This window comes from Apis mellifera, linkage group LG5, assembly GCF_003254395.2.
Source record: "Apis mellifera strain DH4 linkage group LG5, Amel_HAv3.1, whole genome shotgun sequence".
Classification (NCBI taxonomy): Eukaryota; Metazoa; Arthropoda; class Insecta; order Hymenoptera; family Apidae; genus Apis; species Apis mellifera.
The window spans coordinates 5271383-5283849 of record NC_037642.1 but is presented as its reverse complement, the minus strand read 5'-3'; the positions used below and the strand labels follow the sequence as shown (position 1 = coordinate 5283849).

At 40.6% G+C, this 12467-nt stretch overlaps 1 protein-coding gene across 7 annotated transcripts in view; it reads left to right on the top strand.

Annotated features, from left to right (window-relative positions):
• The window catches only part of LOC413021 (papilin), a 129362-nt gene that overhangs the window by 3101 nt on the left and 113794 nt on the right, over positions 1 to 12467 (top strand). The window lies entirely within an intron of this gene.

Here is a 12467-nt window from a genome sequence, read left to right as displayed (position 1 = left end):
AAGGATTATTATTATTATTATCGTAGAATTATTAAACTTCGTTTCTTTTAGGATAAATCGGGTTTACGGGTTAGTTTCGATATGGTTCTTCTTCTTCTTCTTTTTTTATTATAAGGTTTGAGCGACAAAGAATCGTAAAAATTCTAAAAATAAACGCTCCACGCATTTTTATCAGACTCATTACTACGCTTATCCTGGTATTACGCCATCCATATACGCCCGCCTCGTACAATTGTGACATAATTACGAGGCCGCGCGCCGTTTTTGCCCGCTTCTTTCGCCTCTTTTTCGGCCTTTGTCGCATTGCCACCGCTGAGTAGGTTTTTTTTATTATACGCGTATATATATACGAGATACGTTACGGTTCATCGAATAAAAAGATAACCTCGTGCTTAAAACGTACAACGCGCTTTCTCGTTAATTTGTTACGTCGGAATTAGAAGAGTTCTTTTTTCTCCCTTCCGAGAGATTCGTATCAATCGGTTGAGAAATATTCGAATCTCGAGCGAGATATTTTGATGAGTCACGAGGAACATTCGCCCCATTGTATTTATCTAACGATAGCCGTTTCTTTATTCCGTGTTTCATACATTTGAAAAGAAATTTCTTTCGTACTCTCGTTCCTCGTACGAAAAATAAACAGAGGATTATCATAATATTGTGTTCCTTAATGGTAACCAGATCCTGAGAAGAAGTTTTTCTATAGTTTACAAATTAAATACGCAACACGTGCACGTGTACGCTTCGTCCTACAAATATGAATTGACGAAGTATGAATATCTTCGATTCTATTTTTAAGATAAATTTTAAAATTTTCTCACGTTTCACGTACGTAGAATAATTAATTCGTAAGTTAAATGTATAAACCACGAGGTAAATGTTTAAAATTTCGTCATGTTAGAAACACGAGTTCGAAAAAATATCCTCGTTTAAATCTCTCTCTCAAAAAAATAAAAAAAAATCCAGCTCCACAACGAAACGAAGCAATTTTCGAAAGTTCGACGATAGAGTTTCAATTAATCGAGAGCATGGAAAAGCGGTTTTCCCAGCCTTCGGCTTTTCCGCCGAATAAGGCAAGGATTTTAAAAGCGTAAAGTAGGTTCACGTGTTTCCGTTCCAGCGTTGAAACTTAATTGAACGGTCGGGTCTTCGGGACGAAAGAGGAGGAGGAGGAGGACCCCCCTCCGTGTGAAAATTCACCGAAAAAATCCCTCGGATCGCCGTATGCGCTCTCGGGATTTTTACGATCCTCCTGACACACAATTTGCATGCGCGAGAGAGGGGTGGAGACCTCTGCCGAGTTGCTCGAGATGCGGACATGTGCGCACCTCTCCCCCACAGTTTCTTTGTCATTTGTCGAAACGAGAGCTCCAGCAACGCTCGTTTCGTTGCGTCATGTGTCGTACGATTCCTCCTTTTTCTTCATTTTTTCCCTCCCCCCCTCTCGTGCAAGCAGATAATTCCTTTTCTTTCGAAAGGGGAGATAAAGAGGGGCTGGTCACGTTCGATTAATACGTTAACGAGCTCGCGTTAGAATATTTCATCGTCGCTTGCTGTTTTTGTTTCCTTTCCTTTTTTTCCCGAAAAAATATCGCAAGTTTTGCATCTCGTGATCGATCGTGCTTTTTTCCCTTCTTATAGTTTCATTCCCGTAATGGAATGGAAAATTATTGCTTCGATTAATTTTTCTTTCCTTCGTAATTTTAACGTAGGATATTTGTTTATTAATTTATCGTTTCGATTGATTTATCGAGAAATAGAAGGATATTAAAGGAAAGTTTATGACGAGAGTATATATTCAAATTTATCGTGTCATGTAAACGTAATACGAATATATTGCAGAAAAGAGAGACGATTGTTTATTTAATTTTTTTCACGATAGCACGTAGTGTTAATCGGGAAACAAAATTGTGCAAAATTTCGTCTCGACAGCACGATCCTCTCTTGCATCACGCAAGAGAAATGCGTTCAGCAAAATATTTTAAATTCGCTTAACGAAACGTTCTTGTTTTCGCCGTGAAAAATTTTGTCGTTAACGAGGAAAATGTACGCAACACTTTTTTTTTGCGATAAGATTCTTTCAATCATTTTGCGGGAAAAATTTTGTTTCCCTCCCTGTTTCTTTTTCCCTTCCTGGAACCAAAATTCAGGAAAGTTAGAAACTAGTTAGAAGACGTGGCAGAGTGAATCACATATTTCTCCGTATTTCTTCCTGCTAACTTCCTCTTTTCACGGAACAAGAGAACATTTTTCTACTTATATTTTCCTTAACGTTAAATGTAATTATATTCTAAATTGTATAAAAAATGATTCAACAATCATTTAAACGAAATTGATACAATATCACGTTTACATAATTATCATTTTGAATTATTGGAAAGTTATACATTCCATTGCATCTGATGCAACGATATCCACTTAAAGAACAATTAAGATCGGAGGAAACTTCCCACGTAACTTTCGCACGCGATATTAATAACGAAGTAATCGTTCCTATTTATCCTTGTCGCCTTTTCCAATTTTTCCAAGAATTCAATCTTCTTCCTTCCCTCTCTCCTTCATCATTTTTCCCAAAAACTTTTTCTTCAATCGTCCATTTATATCCATAACTCGAGCTAAACATTCCCCCAAGATCACTCATTCACACTTGTTCTTCTTCCATCCTTTCACGAATTAATTAATTAACCGATACAAAACCACATTCATCCTTTTTCCCTTCAATTAAATAAATAAAAAAAACGCAAAATTCTCCTAAAAATTAATAAAACTCGTCAAATTCTTCGTTTCCCCAAATTGACACACACACACACATGCACGCACGTACAAGATAATCGATCGATTATCGGCGACGCTCGATTACCGCGATTGTTTAAATCAATTCGAATTCCGTATATTATAGCGCAGGAGGAACAATTATCGCGTTTAGCCCGATATTATCAAGACATCGAAACGGCATAATTGAGAGCCGGCAATATCTGGCCGGGGCGATAATAATCGGTTAATTGGGAAGTCGTAATTCCGAGGGGGAGAGGAGAGGGGGAAGGGCGGATAGAATCGCGAGGCGATACGATACGTTTTCATACGATTTACGGTTATAACAGTACCTCCACCTGCGGTGTATAAAGGGTTATTGTAACTCCGGCCGAGCTTTCAGATACCATTCTCCCTCTCTGGCCGAGCCGGTGGCAGGACAATGGCTTATGCTAATTCCCCGCCTCTATGTAGATGTCCTTTCCGACTCCGTACACCGGCTACGCGTGTAATACGTCAGGTTTAAAATTCAGCCCGGGTCACGCTCGCGGCGAACGGAAGATTAACCATCGGAGCTTGCAACTGGAGAAGGGAGGAGGGGGGGATACAGGATTTCGAGCTGTCACGCGAAAGTGATTTGATTTTGTTGCTTGGTGTGTATTGAAAGTTAATATTTCAGGATGATTGGTTTAAAGAAGAATGTAAGAAATTTCTTCTCTGTGTTGTCAACGAAATGCTTGAAAACTTTTCTTCTAAATTCAATTCAATTCATTTTTGTCGTTAAAGGAAGAATAAAGAGAAAAGAATGATAATTTTGGATAAGAATAATTTTAAACAGGATGGAAAATAATTTTGTTTCGAGATATATATATGTTAATTAAGCGAAAATCGTATAGTATCCCACGTATAAATTATCATATTAATTACGAACGAATCGTTTATCGAGTCTCCGATTATAGATAAAAATTTACGTTTCTTGTTTTACCAATTCATTAGATTCGCGTGTATAATATATATTAGTGTATTTCGACGTTAATTTAATTTATTAATTTTTCGGTCTGGAAACGTTTCGAATTTTTCCAGCAAAATGGAACTATTAATAAGACGTGTCAACAGCGTCATCGATCAGCCGTCGTTTCGGGAATTCGCGGAAGAAATTTCTGTTCTGACTCGGATCATCGGTCTGTCTCCCCGCACACGTCGTTTATGACACGAATATATCGCCGGTATGGCCAAGGAATCGTTTTGTCCCGTAATATTCTAGGGAGCTCGTGCTCCTGACGCGCGAGAAATAAAATCGAGAAACTTGGAAGCTGTAATAATCTTGATAGGGACTGCAATTGTTCTCCTTTTTCTAAGTTATCTCCGATTTAATTACCATCCCTTTTGAATTTTTGATGTTTCGATTCAGATAAAAATTGAAAGATAATATCATCGATAATATCATTGGTACGGAATTAAGCTTCGATTTAATTTTTGCAATATGGGAAAAAAACAAGCTGATGAAAATTCGACGTTTATAAAAAATTGGAAGATAAAAATGGTCGGATTGAATTTAATAACTTGGAAACATAGGGAGATTCGATATTTTTAAACTATTCGAAAACTCCGATATTTTTTTTTTTACACTCGCGTGTCTCTTAATTTCTCTCGAGGATCGCGCGACAAATTGAACAAGCTAAACGCGTCTGTGAGAACCGATTCGAAGCCATTTAAAACGATTAGCCGAGGCCGCGTTTCCACCGTGTCCCTCCACCCGGAGGAAACGATGTCTGTCAAGGTTAATCGCGCTTCCAGCCACGGACAAGTGTCTACCCCTCCTTCTCTTCCGATCTTACGCCTCTCCACTTCTTTCGTCGATATAAATAAAAGTATTATTAAACATTGAAAAAACCCTTTTGAATTACCAAAAATATTTCTCGCTCCCTTACGTTTCAATTTTCGAACTCCTCAAAATAAACAATTTCGATCTTGATCAAAACACAAATTACAAATCGTTTCCTTGTCGCGCGTGTCTGTTGAACAATTTTTATCGATATGCTGAAATAGTCTTCTGAAACGGAAACATTCGGATTAAATGTCTAAATTTAGCAACTGCTCGCGGACGGATACGAATCGATCCGTATTTTTGCCGAGTCGGGAAGCGGTGTCTCGGACTGGCGAGTCGCGGACAATCCCGTGTTTCGCCGAGTTATTTTGGCTCCCATGGGGAAGGCTGTTATTTCTGTTCCATAAGTTAATACGCGCGGAGAGAGCAGCCCCCCGTTTCAGGATTCTTGTTCTGCACACTGCATCCACCTTAACGAAAGTATTATCGTTTATTTATCGTGGCCACTCTTGGGGCAGCCACTACTTGTTTGCGCTCGAATCGAAATTATTGTTTTCCCGCCCGTTTTGTTTGCACGGTGTCGAAAATGGCTGGCTTTGATCTCCTCGAGGAACACTATTTCGCCTAGGTGGATGCTCTATTTGCTCGCTGCTTTTGGAACAGAGTCGATTTCGATTATTTTCCAAGAGGGTTGCTTGTCTTCTCGAGCTTCGGTTTGGAAAATATTAGAAGTTGGATTCAATGTCTTACTTCAACTTTGTTTCTTCTTTTCAGATTGTCGATTTGATTTATTCGATCAATCGCGTCGGTTTTTGAAATTTGAAGAGAAATCGCGCGTATTTGTTAGGTTAGAGCAAGATTCTCTTCGCGTTTGAACGATCGAGAACCGTGAGGGTAAACGATTAGCGTGAATTAATAAGAGGGACTGCACGTTTCTTTGATGCAGCCGACTAAACGTCCCTTTTAGCGTGTATACATTGCCTTTAATTGCCACCTATATTCTTCTGTGGCGAACGAAACGAACATTCATTACTGTAATTCATCGTTCTTGATTGAGATGACAAGCTGATTTTAAGGAAACATCGCGAAGCAAATATCCTTTTCAAATCGAAAGGATCACCCATAAAATCAACCACTCTTTCTTTCTTAGACAAACGTTAATAACACGTTATCATTATTCATAATTATAACCAACACTCATAATTACCTTTCTCGATGAATTATGATTCATCGCAAATCATCGTGATCTTCCAAAATTAATATACAGGAATTTTCTGTACTTCTTAATATCCCAAGTCGTTTCGATAATTCATCATCGATCAGCATTCATATGAATAGAACTACAAATACAATATTACGTATCTTTATCCAATAGAAAATTTCTAGAAAAAGAAAAAAAGTTATTTTCTCTCTTACTTTTTGTAACTCGATAAGATTTGCAACGAGTCAAGATTCTCCCGAACTTGTAAAATTCGAGGAGGAAAAAAAAACGGAGGAGGCGAAGCGACAAAGGGGAATATTCGTGAATTAAATATCGCCGGTTTCGGTGATCCGAGCCCGAACTTGCGCCATTCACTAAAACAACTCCAATATCCGCGGAGGTTGGCCGCCGCCCCAGGGTCGAGATCTTACTGAATAATTCGGAGAGGCGGGTCAACGGTCGACGCTAAACTTTCGTTCTCGGGCGCACATGTGTTCTTTACCGCCTCCTCCCGTCCCGCCGTCCGGCTTTTTCGCCGGAAGATGGGAAGGAAAGGTCGGTCGGGAAAGGGCCGAGACGCCGCCTTACCTCCTCCTCGAGTTTCCGCCACGACCTTTCCCGACCCTCTTCCTCCTATATACGACTTTAAATTTACGCCGTCCTGGGAATATATCGCGTGACACGCATGAAACAGCCGAGCAGGAACAGTTAAGCTGTTAAACGGAAATGATAGCGAAAGTATGGCGACCGTGGAAAATCTATATACCGGTTTAAAAACTCTTTTACCTCGGGTATAAAGTTTTAATTGTGTTTGACTTTTAGCAAACTTTTTTTCTACATATATATACGTACATATATGTGTGTGAGATTATGAGACGGGGTTACGATACTTCGTAAAATCGGCAGATCGAAATAAGCGTAGAATAAAATATCATCGTTGCTTCGAGGCCTTTTATCATCCGAAAGATTCCGTTTGCACAGACAGATCTTTACCAGGAATAATCTAAAAATAATTATCTCCAAAGAGGTTAAAATAATTTTTTAACCAATTTACATAACGATTCTTCTAATCGGATGAATTCTTTTTTTAATCTTATATTGTATTATTACAAGGAAATTGTTAGCGATATATAATAGCAAATGTTTTCGTTCTGCGATGTTGTTGGACTCGAAAATCGTTCGCGCCCGCAATTTCCGGTACAGGGGAATCGACGTCGTAATCTTGGGGTAAATGCTCCGTGTTTTTTCACTCGAGTGAAATTGTTTTGCGAAACCATCATGTACGAAACAAAGTTGAGAATTTTCTTTTTATTAAAAACCTCGTCGAACGGCTTCGGTGAAATTCGCGCGGGAATTTCAAAAAGGAGTAACGAAAGATAGGAGTTCTCTGACGCGTAATTTTTCTAGGGGAGGGGAGGAGGAATTAAATTTACGTTTCGATAAATAAATTAGTATACCCACCGTTGTATGCATTAAAAATACATAGAAGGGATGCGGATCCATGGGGATATAGGATCGTTGCATCCACGAATTCTTGGAGTAGCGGGCCAATTCTTGTCAGTTTAAGAATAGCACGGGTAGGAATTCCATTATTTATGAGCTGAATGGACGAAACTCCATTATTTATAGAACTGGATTGATATCGACTGTGGGAAAACGAGATTGCACTCGGTATTTTCGCGCGGCCTTGAACGTTCGCGATCAACGTTCGCAACGTTAATCTACAAAGTTTTACCAGCAATTTTCCATCTATCGAGATGTTATTGGAATATTGGAATAATTAATATACCGATAGATATATTGTTACTTTTTTTTTTTTCTTTAAATATACTCTAGGCTGCAAATCGATAATGGATGTATATGGTAATTAATTCGTTATTGCTTTGAAACATTTAATCATTATTCGTCGTTAATTAATCCAGATATTACGAAATGTGTCGATATTTTTAATCACTCAAATTCGATGTAATTCTCCAATTGAAACGAACGTGTTTATAGCAAGATTCAAACGAAACAAACTCTCATTTCGATATTTTATTATGCGTGATATTTAGAATACGTAAAATTCTCTCACGGATTCTACTTAAAATAAAAAGAAAAATATATCTGTATGGATCTGGAACTCTCGTGAATTATCGAATGGACGATAACAAATAAAGTAAACGTTATTCAAACGAATGGCTGCATCGTATGTAACAATGTGTCGTCAACCGACGATACAATTATCCAAATGCGTACACGAGCATATAATAAATTTCTGCCCGGTTTTACATTCGAGAAAACTTGTATTCCTCGTTCCAACAATTCGTCGTTAATTAGTTGCCAATGAAGCGTCCCTTTAACGAGTGCAATTACGGAATTCCAAGCTTATCAACGCGCCGTGCATTTTAATATTTTTCGATTCGGGCTTCAATAACAGGAAGAAGACGCAGGGAGGGTTGGGAGGGTGTGCGCGGCACAATGTCGTAATAAAAAGTTCGAATCACAACTAACGAGTAATATCCTGTCCCCGATTCCTGGTAACAATGGCCCTTTCGATTGCGCTCGTCTGGTTTCTTGCCCTCTCATCGAGGGGTTGTTGCACGCTTCTCTCGTTCCAGTCTTTTCTTCTTTCTTTCCTTTTTTCTTTTCGTTTCCTTTCGTTCGATTTTTACGATCCAGAGTTTTTTCGAAACTCGACTCTTTCGAGGGATGTCGTCCTTGAATAAAAATTTTCGCGTATATTAATGAAACTCGACTTCTTTTCTTCCTCTTCGCTAGTTTCTCACTTATCGGTGCGATTCTTTCTAAATTTACTAAATTAACAAAAGTTTTGAAATCATTCTGAAATATTTTTGGAGAAGAGAGTTGAAAAATTGGAGATGTTTGAAAAAAATCTCATCTCCAAGATTGATCGCGGAACATCCTTTCCTGGTGGTTATGCCACTTCCACTTTTGTGTATTTTTGCAAGATTTAATCAAGAAGATTTACTTGGCCGGTGTGTAATCATCTGTCCCTCTTTCAATGTCAAAACCCGATGAGAACGGTAATTAATTCTCGGAAGATTTGACCGGATGATATGTTCAAACTAATTGAATCGTAGCTCGCGAAGTCAATGCACTTGCTATGCTGCATTTGCATCAGTTGGACCAAACATCCACGATTTCTTCGCAAAAATCTTCCAGTTAGATCAAAATTATATTCTCTGGATTATTTTTTATTACAAACACATCGTCACCAATCTTACAAATCGATTTTTTCTCGAATTCAATTCTTTTGTTATTCGCATAAAATTACTTGGATTACTTTTCACCCACTCGTGACAATTATTCTCGGAGGGTGATAAAGAAATTCATAAAATCGGGAAATATTGTGTCCAGGATCCCTGGTCCTGGCAAGATTGCGCCAACTTGTGGCAACTTCTCGAATAGTTCTTCTTCTTGGCCGGTTTTCATATTTTTGAAGGATGCGGCAACTTTTCCTCCCCCCTTAGCTACGTCTCGCAACAGTATTAACCGTTCCATGAATTATTCCCGCGGTTGCGGTGATTCATGCCTCCACCACCTCCTTCATAACCTTCCATCCTCGTTCATACGATAAGAATATTTCACCGCGTTCAACAGTTTACACCGTTCCCTCCCTCCTTCCACTCCCCCGTCTCTGATTAGGATATACTAGTCCGACGAGCCAGCCTCCACGGTCTTTCTTTCTTTTTCCCTGGAATTTTAACTCGATGCCCGCGATGAGATAAATGGCTGGGAGGAGGAAGGGGGTTGATACGTGGCGCCTCGTGATTTAAATCTTCCCGAGGAAGAAGCTTTTAACCCAGCCAGATGTAATCGAATTCGTTATCAGAATTTAATATTTCATTGGCTGAAGAGAAGATTGTCGACACTCGCGTCCACGTTTAATTATATTATAGACGAAGAGAGAGAGAGAGAGAGAGAGACATTCGGAGAGGATTCTCCTTGGAAATGGGGAGCTCGAATCGCGATTGATAATGATTTTGGATGCCACCTTTGACTTCAAACGCAAGATTCCGTTTGCGAGTATCAAACGCATAAAGCATAACCACGATCGATTCTCTCTACGATGGTCCAGGATGCTATGTCTCCTTGAATCCTTGTCAGCAACGAGGGAAGGAGAGGAGGGTCGAGTATCCCTTGTTGTAACGATTACAACATTGTTTGATTACGGTAATTACGAGAGTTGTGTGGCGAGAGAGGGAGAGAAAAGGAGGCGATTCTTCGGTGGAGGAATGAGGATGATGATGATGATGATGATGATGATGACGACGACGATGATGATGCTTGGAGGAGAAAAAAAAAAAAAGAGCAACGCGCAGTGGGATCGTGTGTGCTCTTAGATGGTTCGATGAAACGGCGCGATAGGGATGCGACCCTTTATCCTAGTGGTTGGAGGGGAAAGAAGGGAGGAAAGAATACAGGAGGAATCGTGGCTGCGAAATTGCGGATGGGAAGGGAATGCACGCTGCGATGATCATCTGTGTGGAAGAGAGGCTTGCATTTCGTTCGAATGAGTTTGGGTCGGGGGATAAATTTCATCCCGATGGAATCGAATAGTCTTGGAGAAGTTTTTCCCTTTATTGGAAAGGGAAATTTGAAATTGAATTCGAAAAAAATTAAGAATTTTTCCTTTTGGAAATTTAGAAGAAGATTTGAATGAGAAAAAATTGGAGCGAAGAACACGAGGAACATTGATCTTTCGAAAATTTGTATATAAAAATCGTAATTTCGGAAAAAGAAATTCGACGATATTAATCGATGGATGGATTATAATTAAAGAGAGGATAGAGAAACTCTCTCCAACAGTTTTTTTCAACCGTTCGCGATTAAAGATTAAAGAAGGTGAAGATGAAGGTATGCGAGGAACGCTGTTAAGGGTGCAGTTTTATTGTTTCGTCGAACGTTTATCGAGGGATCAGAAAGCGATGAGAAAACGAAGGGCATGGAGAATCGCTGGCGCTACGTGTTCTACTGGAGGTTGGCAAAAAATCCACGATTCGTTGCTGGCCACCGCGGTGCAGCGAGTTTTACGATCGCTTCTGATGCTCGCCGCCGTTGTTGCATTAAATATGATTCACGTGGCGATGCGCCACGATCCGTGCTGCTGCGCCAGACCCTCTGTCTCTCGGCTCCAGCTCCATTTGCATTGCTCAAATTCTGATCCCAATCAGCTAAACTAAATTATTCAAGATATACCGAAAATGGTGAAATGATTTTTTTCCCCCCTCCCCTTAATCCGATTCGATCCGAGAAGTAGCAATTTTTCTCTCTTTTTTTAAATAGGCAATTTTTCATAGAAATTTATCGACACGTAGATATTTTATCGTTAAGATCAGTTACATTTACAATTATTTTTACGAGCTACGTTGCTTTCACTTAACGTTCGATTCGATGGAAATTCATTAAACATCAAAAAATATTATAAAACGATGTATACGCGATAAAAATATTCCCTTTTCCATAATTTTCCAATTAACTAACACTTTTCGCCTCATTCCACCCAAACCAATTTTATTCTTCTCAATCATAACAATCGTCACCTCGATAACTCTCCCCTATCATACCTAAAAATCCCCTCCTCCTAATAAAACTTCATCGAAACCCATTGATAAACAATTTCAAATACCTTCGAGGCTCCACGTAGCAATCGAGCGAAGGCGATCACGCGTGTCCACCCTCCTCCTCCTCCTCCTCCTCCTCCTCCCCCAACATGTTTGCTAATTTCGTTGGACACGTCGTGACGCGGCTATCTGCGTGGAATTTCTCCGCATCCGGGGTTGCACAACCACCACCACCACCACCATCACCACCTCCCTTTCCCGGCAGTCAGCCAACCTGTTGCTTCCCCCTTTCGTTCTTCCTTCTTTCGAGAATCGACCAGCGCTGCTCGATCCAGGGTCGACTCTCCCCCTCCCCCTCAACCTTCCTCGCTCCTTTCCCCCCCTACCCTTCTCGCCTTCTTTTTCCCTCTTTCCCGGAACGACGGAACACGCCCTTCGTCCGCGCGCGAGGCCACCGCACGCTCATGCTCGCCTGGTATCGCGGAGGCCTGACGCGTCGCACTCTGTTGCTCCGTTCTGCTCGCCTCGTCCTCGTCGCGCCTACCGGGACGCCTATGCCGCTTTCTTGTCGGTCCAGCCGCCCCCCTCGACCTTCCCCTTCCCCTTCGCCCGTCTTGTCGCGCCTCGTCTTTCCTCGTCGCTCCCCTTCCCTCCCCTCGTCCGCGGCTTTCCTCCTCCTCCTTCTTCTCGCAGCGGCTTCGTTACTACCACCGCGGCGCACGATGCTCCTGCCTGCACCGTCCACCGTTCGCTTTCTAGCGGCTCTCTCGTTCTGCCTCCTCCACCGATTACTGCTTCCTTGATCCAAACTTGCCCGGCGTAGAAGAGCGCGGCCTCCTCCGCGGCCCTCTCTTTTTTTCCTTTCCTTTCTTTTCCACGCGCTGGAACGCGCTTTTCCTACGTGCCTTCCACGATCGTCTGGATAAGAGATATATATATATATATATATATATATAGTATAGTGTAGTGTAGGTTCTTTTTCTTGTTATTAGTATTATTATTGTTATTGTAGATTTTCGACGAAAATTTCGGAAATTAGAGTTTTAAGGGTGAATTGTGGATGTCTTTTTGTTATGAGAGGAGAGTATAGGTATTTGGGAGATAAGAGTATTGGAATTTG